Here is a 15,184-nt window from a genome sequence, read left to right as displayed (position 1 = left end):
GAACGAACTTAAAGAGTCAACTTGGTGAGAGAACTTGGTGGGCTGAGCTGGCGGGGTGAATTGATGAACGAACCTAAAGAGTCAACTTTGTGAGAGTACTTGGTGGACCGACCTGGCGGGGTGACTTGATGATCAAACTTAAAGGGTCAACTTGGTGAGAGTACTTGGTGGGCCGACCTGGCGGAGCGACTTGATGAACGAACTTAGAGAATCGACTTTGTGAGAGTACTTGGTGGGGTGACTTGATGAACAAACCTAAAGAGTCGACCTGGTGAGAGTACTTGGTGGGATGACCTGGCGAGGTGACTTGATGAGCAAACTTAAAGAGTTGACTTGGTGAGAGTACTTAGTGGGGTGACCTGGTGGGGTGACTTGATGAACGAACTTAAAGAGTCAACCTTGTCAACCAACTTGGCAGAGTGACTTCATGAATGAACTTAAAGAGTCCACTTGGTGGGCCGACTGGGCGGGGTGACTTGATGAATGAAGTTAAAGAGTCAACTTGGTGAGAGTAATTTGTGGGCTGACCTAGTGGGGTGACTTGATGAATGAACTTAAAGAGTCAACTTGGTGGGGTGACTTGATGAATGCACTTGAAGGGTCGACTTGGTGGGGTGACTCTATGAATGGACCTAAAGAGTTGACTTGGTGAGAGTACTTGGTGGGGTGACTTGATGAACAGACTTAAAGAGTCAACTTGGTGAGAGTACTTGGTGGGGTGACTTGATGAGTGCACTTGAAGAATCGACTTGGTTAGAGTACTTGGTGGGGTGACTTGATGAACGCACTTGAAGAATCAACTTGGTGAGAGTACTTGGTGGGGCGACTTGATGAACGGACTCAAAGAGTCAACTTGGTGAGAGTACTTGGTGGCTCAACCTGATGAAAAGACTTAAAGAGTCAACTTGGTGAGAGTACTTGGCGGGGTGAACTGATGAACGAACTTAAAGAGTCGACTTGGTGTGAGTACTTGGTGCGCCGACCTGGTGGGGTGACTTTATGGATGGACTTAAAGAGTCGACTTGGTTAGAGTAGTTGTTTTGGTGACTTGATGAACGGACTTGAAGAGTCCACTTGGTGGGGTGACTTGACGAAAGGACTTAAAGAGTCAACTTGGTGAGAGTACTTGGTGGGGCGACTTGATGAACGGACTTAAAGGGTCGACCTGGCGGGGTGACTTGATGAACGGACCTAAAGAGTTGACTTGGTGAGAGTACTTGGCAGGTTGAACTTATGAACGAACTTAAAGAGTCGACTTGGTGGGAGTACTTGGTGGGCCGACCTAGTGGGGTGACTTGATGAAAGGACTTATAGAGTCGACTTGGTGAGAGTAGTTGTTCTGGTGACTTGATGAAAGGACTTAAAGAGTCGACTTGGTGGGGTGAATTGATGAACAAACTTAAAGGGTTGACTTTGTAGGGTGACTTGATGAACGGACCTAAAGAGTTGACTTGGTGAGAGTACTTGGTGTGGTGACTTGATGAACAGACTTAAAGAGTCGAATTGGTGAGAGTACTTGGTGGAGTGACTTGATGAACATAGTTAAAGAGTCAACTTGGTGAGAGTACTTGGTCGGGTGACTTGATGAACGCACTTGATGAATCAACTTGGTTAGAGTACTTGGTGGGGTGACTTGATGAACGAACTTAAAGATTCAACTTGGTGGGCCGACCTGGCGGGGTGACTTGATGAACGAACTTAGAGAGTCGACTTGGTGAGAGTACTTGGTAACTTGGTGGACCGACCTAGCCGGGGGACTTGATGAACAAACCTAAAGAGTCGACTTGGTGAGAGTACTCGGTGGGCTGACCTGGTCACGTGACTTGATGAACGAACTTAAAGAGTCGACTTGGTGGGCCGACTTGGCCAGGTGACTTGATGAACAAACTTAAAGAGTCGACTTGGTGGGTCAAACTAGTGGGGTGACTTGGTGAGAGTACTTGGTGGGCTGAGCTAGAAGGGTGACCTGATGAACAAACTTAAAGAGTCGACCTGGTGAGAGAACTTGGTGGGCCGAGTTGGCGGGGTGAACTGATGAATTAACCTAAAGAGTCAACTTTGTGAGAGTACTTGGTGGGCCGACCTAGCGGGGTGACTTGATGACCAAACTTAAAGGGTCGACTTGGTGAGAGTACTTGGCGGGCTGACCTGGCGAAGCAACTTGATGAACAAACTTAAAGAGTCGACTTGATGAGAGTACTTGGTGGGGTGACCTGATGAACAAACCTAAAGAGTTGACCTGGTGAGAGTACTCGGTGGGCCAACCTAGTGGGGTGACTTGGTGAGCAAACTTAAAGAGTCAACTTGGTGAGAGTAGTTGGTGGGCTGACCTGGTAGGGTGATTTGAGGAACGAACTTAAAGAGTCGACTTGGTGGGCTGACTTGGCAGAGTGACTTCATGAAGGAACTTAAAGAGTCCACTTGGTGGGCTGACCTGGCGGGGTGACTTGATGAACGAACTTAAAGAGTCAACTTGGTGAGAGTAATTTGTAGGCTGAGTTGGCAGGGTGACTTGATGAACGGACTTGAAGAGTCGACTTGGTGGGGCGACTTGATGAACGCACTTGAAGGGTCGACTTGGTGGGGTGACTCTATAAATGGACCTAAAGAGTTGACTTGGTGAGAGTACTTGGTGGGGTGACTTGATGAAAGGACTTAAAGAGTCAACTTGGTGAGAGTACTTAATGGGGCGACTTGATGAACGCACTTGAAGAATCGACTTGGTTAGAGTACTTGGTGGGGTGACTTGATGAACGGACTCAAAGAGTCGACTTGGTGAGAGTACTTGGTGGCTCGACTTGATGAGAAAACTTAAAGAGTCAACTTGGTGAGAGTACTTGGTGGGGTGAACTGATGAACGGACTTAAAGAGTCGACTTGGTGGGAGTACTTGGTGCACCAACCTCTTGGGGTGACTTTATGGATGGACTTAAAGAGTTGACTTGGTCAGAGTACTTGTTCTGGTGTCTTGATGAATGGACTTGAAGAGTCGACTTGGTGGGGTGACTTGATGAAAGGACTTAAAGAGTCGACTAGGTGAGAGTACTTGGTGGGGCGAGTTGATGAACAAACTTAAAGGGTCGACTTGCCGGGGTGACTTGATGAACGGACCTAAAGAGTTGACTTGGTGAGAGTACTTGGTGGGGTGAACTGATGAACGAACTTAAAGAGTCAACTTGGTGGGAGTACTTGGTGGGCCGACCTAGTGGGGTGACTTCATGAACGAACTTATAGAGTCAACTTGGTGAGAGTAGTTGTTCTGGTGACTTGATGAAAGGACTTAAAGAGTCAACTTGGTGGGATGACTTGATGAACAAACTTAAAGGGTCAACTTTGCCGGGTGACTTGATGAACGGACCTAAAGAGTTGACTTGGCAAGAGTACTCGATGGGGTGACCTGATGAAAAGACTTAGAGGGTTGACTTGGTGAGAGTACTTGGTGGGCCGACCTGGTTGGGTGACTTCGTGAACTGACTTAAAGAGTCGACTTGGTGGGAGTACTTGGTGGGGTGACTTGATGAACAGACTTCAAGGGTCAACCTGGCGAGGTGACTTGATGAACGGTCCTAAAGAGTTGAATTGGTGAGAGTACTTGCTGTGGTGACTTGACGAACAGACTTAAAGAGTCAAATTGGTGAGAGTACTTGGTGGGGTAACTTGATGAAAATAGTTAAAGAGTCGACTTGTTGAGAGTACTTGGTCGGGTGACTTGATGAACGCACTTGAAGAATCAACTTGGTTAGAGTACTTGGTGGGGTGACTTGATGAACAAACATAAAGATTTGACTTGGTGGGCTGACTTGGTAGGGTGACTTGATGAACGAACTTAGAGAATCGACTTGGTGAGAGTACTTGGTGACTTGGTGGGCCGACCTGGCCGGGTGACTTGATGAACAAACTTAAAGAGTGGACTTGGTGAGAGTACTCGGTGGGCTGACCTAGTCACATGACTTGATGAATGAATTTAAAGAGTCAACTTGGTGGGCCGACTTGGCTGGGTGACTTGATGAACGAACTTAAAGAGTCAACTTGGTGGGTCGAACTAGCGGGGTGACTTGGTGAGAGTACTTGGTGGGCTGAGCTGGCAGGGTGACTTGATGAACGAACTTAGAGAGTCGACTTTATGAGAGTACTTGGTGGGTCGAACTAGCGGGGTGACTTGATGAACGAACTTAAAGAGTCGACCTGGTGAGAGAACTTGGTGTGTTGAACTGGCGAGGTGAATTTATGAACGAACCTAAAGAGTCAACTTTGTGAGAGTACTTGGTGGGCTGACCTGGCGGGGTGACTTGATGACCGAACTTAAAGGGTCGACTTTGTGAGAGTAATTGGCGGGCCGACCTGGCGGAGCGACTTGATGAACGAACTTAAAGAGTCGACTTGGTGAGAGTACTTGGTGGGGTGACCTGATGAACAAACCTAAAGAGTAGACCTAGTGAGAGTACTCGGTAGGCTGACCTGGCCGGGTGACTTGGTGAGCAAACTTAAAGAGTCGACTTGGTGAGAGTAGTTGGTGGGCTGACCTGGCGGGCTGACTAGATGAATGAGCTTAAAGAGTAGACTTGGTGGGCCGACTTGGTAGAGTGACTTCATGAACGAACTTAAAGAGTCCACTTGGTGGGCCGACCTGGCAGGGTGACTTGATGAACAAACTTAAAGAGTCGACTTGGTGCGAGTAGTTTGTGGCCTGACCTAGCAGGGTGACCCTATGAACGAACTTCAAGAGTCAACTTGGTGGGGCAACATGATGAACGCACTTGAAGGGTCGACTTGGTGGGGTGACTCTATGAACGAACCTAAAGAGTTGACTTGGTGAGAGTACTTGGTGGGGTGACTTGATGAAAGGAATTAAAGAGTCGACTTGGTGAGAGTACTTGGTGGGGTGACTTGATGAACGAACTTAAAGGGTCGACTTTGCGGGGTGGCTTGATGAATGGACCTAAAGAGTTGACTTGGCGAGAGTACTCGGTGGGGTGACCTGACTAAAAGACATAGAGAGTTGACTTGGTGAGAGTACTTGGTGGGCCGACCTGGTTGGGTGACTTCGTGAACTAACTTAAAGATTCGACTTGGTTGGAGTACTTGGTGGGGTGACTTGATGAACGGACTTCAAGGGTCGACTTGGCGAGGTGACTTGATGAACGGTCCTAAAGAGTTGACTTGGTGAGAGTACTTGGTGTGGTGACTTGAACAGACTTAAAGAGTCGAATTGGTGAGAGTACTTGGTGGGGTGACTTGATGAACATAGTTAAAGAGTTGACTTGGTGAGAGTACTTGGTCGGGTGACTTGATGAACGCACTCAAAGAATCGACTTGGTTAGAGTACTTGGTGGGGTGACTTGATGAACGAACTTAAAGATTTGACTTGGTGGGCTGACCTGGCGGGGTGACTTGATGAACGAACTTAGAGAGTCGACTTGGTGAGAGTACTTGGTGACTTGGTGGGCTGACCTGGCCGGGTGACTTGATGAACAAACCTAAAGAGTCGACTTGGTGAGAGTACTCGGTGGGCTGACCTGGTCACATGACTTGATGAACAAACTTAAAGAGTTGACTTGGTGGGCCGACTTGGTCGGGTGACTTGATGAACAAACTCAAAGAGTCGACTTGGTGGGTCGAACTAGTGGGGTGACTTGGTTGGAGTCCTTGATGGGCTGAGCTAGAAGGGTGACTTGATGAACGAACTTAGAGAGTCGACTTTGTGAGAGTACTTGGTGGGTCGAACTAGCGGGGTGACTTGATGAACAAACTTAAAGAGTCAACCTGGTGAGAGAACTTGGTGGGCCAAGCTGGCAAGGTGAATTGATGAACGAACCTAAAGAATCAACTTTCTGACAGTACTTGGTGGGCCGACCTGGCGGGGTGACTTGATGACCGAACTTAAAGGGGCGACTTGGTGAGAGTACTTGGCGGGCCGACCTGGCGGAGCGACTTGATGAACGAACTTAAAGAGTCGACTTGGTGAGAGTACTTGGTGGGGTGACCTGATGAAAAAAATTAAAGAGTCGACCTGGTGAGAGTAGTCGGTGGGCCAACATGGTGGGGTGACTTGGTGAGCAAACTTAAAGAGTCGACTTGGTGAGAGTAGTTGGTGGGCTGACCTGGCAGGGTGATTTCAGGAACGAACTTAAAGAGTCAACTTGGTGGGCCGACTTGGTAGAGTGACTTCATGAACGAACTTAAAGAGTCCACTTCGTGGGCTGACCTGGCGGGGTGACTTGATGAACGAACTTAAAGAGTCAACTTGGTGAGAGTAATTTGTGGGCTGACCTGGCAGGGTGACTTGATGAACGAACTTGAAGAGTCGACTTGGTGGGGCGACTTGATGAATGCACTTGAAGGGTCGACTTGGTGGGGTGACTCTATGAATGGACCTAAAGAGTTTACTTGGTGAGAGTACTTGGTGGGGTGACTTGATGAAAGGACTTAAAGAGTCGACTTGGTGAGAGTACTTAATGGGGTGACTTGATGAACGCACTTGAAGAATCGACTTGGTTAGAGTACTTGGTGGGGCGACTTGATGAACAGACTCAAAGAGTCGACTTGGTGAGAGTACTTGGTGGCTCGGCTTGATGAGCAAACTTAAAGAGTCAACTTTGTGAGAGTACTTGGCAGGGTGAACTGATGAACGGACTTAAAGAGTCAACTTGGTGGGAGTACTTGGTGCGCCGACCTGGTGGGGTGACTTTATGGACGGACTTAAAGAGTCGACTTGGTTAGAGTACTCGTTCTGGTGACTTGATGAACGGACTTGAAGAGTCAACTTGGTGGGGTGACTTGATGAAAGGACTTAAAGAGTCAAATTGGTGAGAGTACTTGGTGGGGCGACTTGATGAATGGAATTAAAGGGTCGACTTGGCAGGGTGACTTGATGAACGGACCTCAAGAGTTGACCTGGTGAGAGTACTTGGTGGGGTGAACTGATGAATAGACTTAAAGAGTCAACTTTGTGGGAGTATTTGGTGGGCCGACCTAGTGGGGTGACTTGATGAACAAACTTATAGAGTTGACTTGGTGAGAGTAGTTGTTCTCGTGACTTGATGAAAGGACTTAAAGAGTCGACTTGGTGGGGTGACTTGATGAACGAACTTAAAGGGTCAACTTTGCGGGGTGACTTGATGTACGGACCTAAAGAGTTGACTTGGCAAGAGTACTCGGTGGGGTGACCTAATGAAAAGACTTAAAGAGTCGACTTGCTGAGAGTACTTGGTGGGGCGACCTGGTTGGGTGACTTCGTGAACTGACTTAAAGAGTCGACTTGGTGGGAGTACTTGGTGGGGTGACTTGATGAATGGAATTCAAGGTTCGACTTGGCGAGGTGACTTGATGAACAGTCCTAAAGAGTTGACTTGGTGAGAGTACTTGGTGTGGTGACTTGATGAACAGACTTAAAGAGTCGAATTGGTGAGAGTACTTGGTGGGGTGACTTGATGAACATAGTTAAAGAGTCAACTTGGTGAGAGTACTTGGTCAGGTGACTTGATGAACGCACTTGAAGAATCGACTTGGTTAGAGTACTTGGTGGGGTTTCTTGATGAACGAACTTAAAGATTCGACTTGGTGGGCCGACCTGGCGGGGTGACTTGATGAATGAACTTAGAGAGTCGACTTGGTGAGAGTACTTGGTGACTTGGTGGGCCGACCTGGCCGGGTGACTTGATGAACAAAATTAAAGAGTCAACTTGGTGAGAGTACTCGGTGGGCTGACCTGGTCACGTGACTTGATGAACGAACTTAAAGAGTCAACTTGGTGGGCCAACTTGGCCGGGTGACTGATGAACGAACTTAAAGAGTCAACTTGGTGGGTCAAACTAGCGGGGTGACTTGGTGAGAGTACTTGGTGGGCTGAGCTGGTAGGGTGACTTGATGAAAAAACTTAGAGAGTTGACTTTGTGAGAGTACCTGGTGGGTCAAACTGGTGGGGTGACTTGATGAACGGACTTAAAGAGTTGACCTAGTGAGAGAACTTGGTGGGCCGAGCTGGCGGGGTGACTTGATGACCGAACTTAAAGGGTCAACTTGGTGAGAGTACTTGGCGGGCTGACCTGGCGGAGCGACTTGATGAATGAACTTAAAGAGTCGACTTGGTGAGAGTAATTGGTGGGGTGACCTGATGAACAAACCTAAAGAGTCAACCTAGTGAGAGTACTCAGTGGGCCGACCTGGCAGGGTGACTTGGTGAGCAAACTTAAAGAGTCGACTTGGTGAGAGTAGTTGGTGGGCTGAGCTGGTAGGGTGACTTGACGAATGAACTTAAAGAGTCGACTTGGTGGGCCGACTTGGCAGAATGACTTCATGAATGAACTTAAAGAGTCCACTTGATGGGCCGACCAAGCAGGGTGACTTGATGAACAAACTTAAAGAGTCAACTTTGTGAGAGTAATTTGTGGGCTGACCTGGCGGGGTGACTTGATGAACGGACTTGAAGAGTCGACTTGGTGGGGCGACTTGATGAACGCACTTGAAGAGTCAACTTGGTGGGGTGACTCTATAAACAGACCTAAAGAGTTGACTTGGTGAGAGTACTTGGTGGGGTGACTTGATGAAAGGACTTAAAGAGTCAACTTGGTGAGAGTACTTGGTGGGGCGACTTGATGAATGCACTTGAAGAATCGACTTGGTTAGAGTACTTGGTAGGGCAACTTGATGAACGGAATCAAAGAGTCGACTTGGTGAGTGTACTTGGTGGCTCGACTTGATGAGTAGACTTAAAGAGTCAACTTGGTGAGAGTACTTGGCGGGGTGAACTGATGAGCGGACTTAAAGAGTCGACTTGGTGGGAGTACTTGGTGCGCCGACCTGGTGGGCTGACTTTATGGACGGACTTAAATAGTTGACTTGGTTAGAGTACTTGTTCTGGTGACTTGATGAACAGACTTGAAGAGTCAACTTGGTGGGGTGACTTGATGAAAGGACTTAAAGAGTCAACTTGGTGAGAGTAATTGGTGGGGCGACTTGATGAACAGACTTAAAGGGTCGACTTGGTGGGGTGACTTGATAAATGAACCTATAGAGTTGACTTGGTGAGAATACTTGGTGGGGTGAACTGATGAACGGACTTAAAGAGTTGACTTGGTGGGAGTACTTGGTGGGCCAACCTGGTGGGTAGACTTGATGAACGAACTTATAGAGTTGACTTGGTGAGAGTAGTTGTTCTGGTGACTTGATGAAAGGACTTAAAGAGTCGACTTGGTGGGGTGACTGGATGAACAAACTTAGAGGGTCGACTTTGCGGGATGACTTGATGAACGGACCTAAAGAGTTGACTTGGTGAGAGTACTCGGTGGGGTGACCTGATGAACAGTCTTAGAGAGTCGACTTGGTGAGAGTCCTTGGTGGGCCGACCTGGTTGGGTGACTTCGTGAATTGACTTAAAGAGTCGACTTGGTGGGGTGACTTGATGAACGGACTTCAAGGGTCGACTTGGCAAGGTGACTTGATGAACGGTCCTAAAGAGTTGACTTGGTGAGAGTACTTGGTGTGGTGACTTGATGAACAGACTTAAAGAGTCGAATTGGTGAGAGTACTTGGTGGGGTGACTTGATGAACATAGTTAAAGAGTCGACTTGGTGAGAGTACTTGCTCGGGTGACTTGATGAATGCACTTAAAGAATCAATTTGGTTAGAGTACTTGGTGGGGTGACTTGAGCAATGAATTTTAAGATTTGACTTGGTGGGCCGACCTGGCGGGGTGTCCTGATGAACGAACTTAGAGAGTCGACTTGGTGACTTGGTGGGCTGACCTGGCCAGGTGACTTGATGAACAAACTTAAAGAGTCGACTTGGTGAGAGTACTCGGTGGGATGACCTGGTCACGTGACTTGATGAACGAACTTAAAGAGTCAACTTGGTGGGCCGACCTGGCCGGGTGACTTGATGAACGAACTTAAAGAGTCAACTTGGTTGGTCAAACTAGCGGGGTGACTTGGTGAGAGTACTTGGTGGGCTAAGCTGGCAGGGTGACTTGATGAACAAACTTAGAGAGTTGACTTTGTGAGAGTACCTGGTGGATCAAACTGGCAGGGTGACTTGATGAACAAACTTAAAGAGTCGACCTAGTGAGAGAACTTGGTGGGCTGAGCTGGCGGGGTGAATTGATGAATGAACCTAAAGATTCAACTTTGTGAGAGTACTTGGTGGGCCAACCTGGCGGGGTGAGTTGATGACAGAACTTAAAGGGTCGACTTGGTGAGAGTACTTGGCGGGCCAACTTGGTGGAGCGACTTGATGAACAAACTTAAAGAGTCGACTTGGTGAGAGTACTTGGTGGCGTGACCTGATGAACAAACCTAAAGAGTCAACCTAGTGAGAGTACTCGGTGGGCCAACCTAGCGGGGTGACTTGGTGAGCAAACCTAAAGAGTCGACTTGGTGAGAGTAGTTGGTGTGCTGACCTAGCGGGGTGACTTGAGGAACGAACTTAAAGAGTCGACTTGGTGGGCCGACTCGGCAGAGTGACTTCATGAACGAACTTAAAGAGTCCACTTGGTGGGCCAACCTGGCGGTGTGACTTGATGAACGAACTTAAAGAGTCAACTTGGTGAGAGTAATTTGTGGGCTGACCTAGCGGGGTGACTTGATGAACGGACTTGAAGAGTCAACTTGGTGGGGCGACTTGATGAATGCACTTGAAGGGTCGACTTGGTGGGGTGACTCTATGAATGGACCTAAAGAGTTGACTTGGTGAGAGTACTTGGTGGGGTGACTTGATGAACAGACTTAAAGAGTCAACTTGGTGAGAGTACTTGGTGGGGTGACTTGATGAGTGCACTTGAAGAATCGACTTGGTGAGAGTACTTGGCAGGGCGAACTGATGAAGAGACTTAAAGAGTCAACTTGGTGGGAGTAATTGGTGCATCGACCTGGTGGGGTGACTTTATGGACGGACTTAAAGAGTCGACTTGGTTAGAGTACTTGTTCTGGTGACTTGATGAACGGACTTGAAGAGTTGACTTGGTGGGTTGACTTGATGAAAGGACTTAAAGAGTCGACTTGGTGAGAGTACTTAGTGGGGCAACTTGATGAACGGACTTAAAGGGTCGACTTGGCGGGGTGACTTGATGAACGGACATAAAGAGTTGACTTGGTGAGAGTACCTAGTGGGGTGAACTGATGAACGTACTTAAAGAGTTGACTTGGTGGGAGTACTTGGTGGGCTGACCTGGTGGGGTGACTATATGAACGAACTTATAGAGTGGACTTGGTGAGAGTAGTTGTTCTGGTGACTTGATGAAAGGACTTAAAGAGTCGACTTGGTAGGGTGACTTGATGAACGAACCTAAAGGGTCATCTTTGCGGGGTGACTTGATGAATGGACCTAAAGAGTTGACTTGGCGAGAGTACCCGGTGGGGTGACCTGATGAAAAGACTTAGAGAGTCGACTTGGTGAGAGTACTTGGTGGGCCGACCTGGTTGGGTGACTTCGTGAACTGACTTAAAGAGTCGACTTGGTGGGAGTACTTGGTGGGGTGACTTGATGAACAAACTTCAAGGGTCGACTTGGCGAGGTGTCTTGATGAACGGTCCTAAAGAGTTGGCTTGGTGAGAGTACTTGGTGTGGTGACTTGATGAACAGACTTAAAGAGTCGAATTGGTGAGAGTACTTGGTGGGGTGACTTGATGAACATAGTTAAAGAGTTGACATGGTGAGAGTACTTGGTCGGGTGACTTGATGAACGCACTTGAAGAATCGACTTGGTTAGAGTACTTAGTGGGGTGTATTGATGAATGAACTTAAAGATTTGACTTGGTGGGTTGACCTGGCGGGGTAACTTGATGAACGAACTTAGAGAGTCAACTTGGTGAGAGTACTTGGTGACTTGGTTGGCCGACCTGGCCGGGTGACTTGATGAATAAACTTAAAGAGTCGACTTGGTGAGAGTACTCGGTGGGCTGACCTGGTCACGTGACTTGATGAATGAACTTAAAGAGTCGACTTGGTGGGCCGACTTGGCTGGGTGACTTGATGAACGAACTTAAAGAGTCAACTTGGTGGGTCGAACTAGGGGGGTGACTTGGTGAGAGTACTTGGTGGGCTCAGCTAGTAGGGTGACTTAATGAACAAACTTAGAGAGTCAACTTTGTGAGAGTACTTATTGGGTCGAACTGGCGGGGTGACTTGATGAACGAACTTAAAGAGTCGACCTGGTGAGAGAACTTGGTGGGTCGAGCTGGCAGGGTGAATTAATGAACGAACCTAAAGAGTCAACTTTGTGAGAGTACTTGGTGGGCTGACCTGGCGGGGTGACTTGATGACCGAACTTAAAGGGTCGACTTGGTGAGAGTACTTGGCGGGCCGACCTGGCGGAGTGACTTGATGAACAAACTTAAAGAGTTGACTTGGTAAGAGTACTTGGTGGGGTGACCTGATGAACAAACCTAAAGAGTCAACCTGGTGAGAGTACTCGGTGGGCCGACCTAGCGAGGTCACTTGGTGAGCAAACCTAAAGAGTCGACTTGGTGAGAGTAGTTGGTGTGCTGACCTAGCGGGGTGACTTGAGGAACGAACTTAAAGAGTCGACTTGGTAGGTCGACTCGGAAGAGTGACTTCATGAACGAACTTAAAGAGTCCACTTGGTGGGCCGACCTAGCGGTGTGACTTGATGAACGAACTTAAAGAGTCAACTTGGTGAGAGTAATTTGTGGGCTGACCTAGCGGGGTGACTTGATGAACAGACTTGAAGAGTCAACTTGGTGGGGCGACTTAATGAATGCACTTGAAGGGTCGACTTGGTGGGGTGACTCTATGAACGGACCTAAAGAGTTGACTTGGTGAGAGTACTTGGTGGGGTGACTTAATGAAAGGACTTAAAGAGTCAACTTGGTGAGAGTACTTGGTGGGGCTACTTGATAAATGCACTTGAAGAATCGACTTGGTTAGAGTACTTGGTGGGGCGACTTGATGAATGAACTCAAAGAGTCGACTTGGTGAGAGTACTTGGCGGTGTGACTTGATGATCAGACTTAAAGAGTCAACTTGGTGAGAGTACTTGGTAGGGTGAACTGATGAAGAGACTTAAAGAGTCAACTTGGTGGGAGTAATTGGTGCATCGACCTGGTGGGGTGACTTTATGGACGGACTTAAAGAGTCGACTTGGTTAGAGTACTTGTTCTGGTGACTTGATGAACGGACTTGAAGAGTTGACTTGGTGGGGTGACTTGATGAAAGGACTTAAAGAGTCGACTTGGTGAGAGTACTTGGTCGGGTGACTTGATGAACGCACTCAAAGAATCGACTTGGTTAGAGTACTTGGTGGGGTGACTTGATGAACGAACTTAAAGATTCGACTTGGTGGGCTGACCTGGCAGGGTGACTTGATGAACGAACTTAGAGAGTCGACTTGGTGAGAGTACTTGGTGACTTGGTTGGCCGACCTGGCCGGGTGACTTGATGAATAAACTTAAAGAGTCAACTTGGTGAGAGTACTCGGTGGGCTGACCTGGTCACGTGACTTGATGAATGAACTTAAAGAGTCGACTTGGTGGGCCGACTTGGCTGGGTGACTTGATGAACAAACTTAAAGAGTCAACTTGGTGGGTCGAACTAGGGGGGTGACTTGGTGAGAGTATTTGGTGGGCTCAGCTGGTAGGGTGACTTGATGAACAAACTTAGAGAGTCAACTTTGTGAGAGTACTTATTAGGTTGAACTGGCGGGGTGACTTGATGAACAAACTTAAAGAGTCAACCTGGTGAGAGAACTTGGTGGGTCGAGCTGGCAGGGTGAATTGATGAACGAACCTAAAGAGTCGACTTTGTGAGAGTACTTGGTGGGCTGACCTGGCGGGGTGACTTGATGACCGAACTTAAAGGGTCGACTTGGTGAGAGTACTTGGCGGGCCGACCTGGCGGAGTGACTTGATGAAAAAACTTAAAGAGTTGACTTGGTAAGAGTACTTGGTGGGGTGACCTGATGAACAAACCTAAAGAGTCAACCTGGTGAGAGTACTCGGTGGGCTGACCTGGCGAGGTGACTTGGTGAGCAAACTTAAAGAGTCAACTTGGTGAGAGTAGTTGGTGGGCTAACCTGGCGAGGTGACTTGAGGAACGAACTTAAAGAGTCAACTTGGTGGGCCGATATGGCAGAGTGACTTCATGAATGAACTTAAAGAGTCTACTTGGTGGGCCAACCTGGTGGGGTGACTTGATGAACGAACTTAAAGAATCAACTTGGTGAGAGTAATGTGTGGGCTGACCTGGCAGGGTGACTTGATGAATGAACTTAAAGAGTTGACTTGGTGGGGTGACTTGATTAACGCACTTGAAGGGTCAACTTGGTGGGGTGACTCTATGAATAGACCTAAAGAGTTGACTTGGTGAGAGTACTTGGTGGGGTGACTTGATGAAAGGACTTAAAGAGTCGACTTGGTGAGAGTACTTGGTGTGGCGACTTGATGAACACACTTGAAGAATCAACTTGGTTAGAGTACTTGGTGGGGTGACTTGATGAACAGACTCAAAGAGTTGACTTGGTGAGAGTACTTGGTGGCTCGACTTGATGAGAAAACTTAAAGAGCCAACTTGGTGAGAGTGGGCCTAACGGGGTGAGGTGGTGAGTGGGCCTGACGGGGTGAGTTGGTTGGGCGACTTGGCGAGTGGAATTAGAGAGCCAACATGGTGAGGTGACTCGGCGAGTTGGTTCGTTGAGATGACATGGGGAGCTGACTTGGCGAGTTGACCTAGCAAGCAAAATTAAAGAGTCGACTTGGCAACGTGCTGAAGTCGACTTGGTGAGGTGACCTGGTGAGCGGGATCAAAGAGTCAACATGGTGAGGTGACTCATTGAGTCAACATGGTTAGGCGACTGATGGTGAGGAGCTATCCTTGAGGTAACTTGGTGGGCCTACTTGATTAGTCGACTTGGTGAGCCGACCTGACGAGTTGACATGATGAGCGGGCTTAAAGAGGCGACGACTTGGTGGGGTAACTCGGCAAGCCAACTTATCGAGGCGAGATGGTGAGTCGACTTGGTGAGCTGACTTGGTGAGCACACTTAAGGAGTCAACTTTGTGAGGTGACTCGGTGAGTTAGCTCGCTGATGCGACTTGGGTGGGCCGACCTGGCAAGCGAACTTAAAGAGGTGACTTGGGCGGGCTGACCTGGTGAGCGAACTTAAAGAGTTGACTTGGCAACGTACTTGAACAACTGACTTGGTGAGCTAACATGGTGAGTGGGCTTAGAGAAGCAAC

This window comes from Cupressus sempervirens, chromosome 7, assembly GCF_028749045.1.
Source record: "Cupressus sempervirens isolate cs-2001-9-10 chromosome 7, ASM2874904v1, whole genome shotgun sequence".
NCBI lineage: Eukaryota > Viridiplantae > Streptophyta > Pinopsida > Cupressales > Cupressaceae > Cupressus > Cupressus sempervirens.
This window is presented reverse-complemented; position numbering follows the sequence as displayed.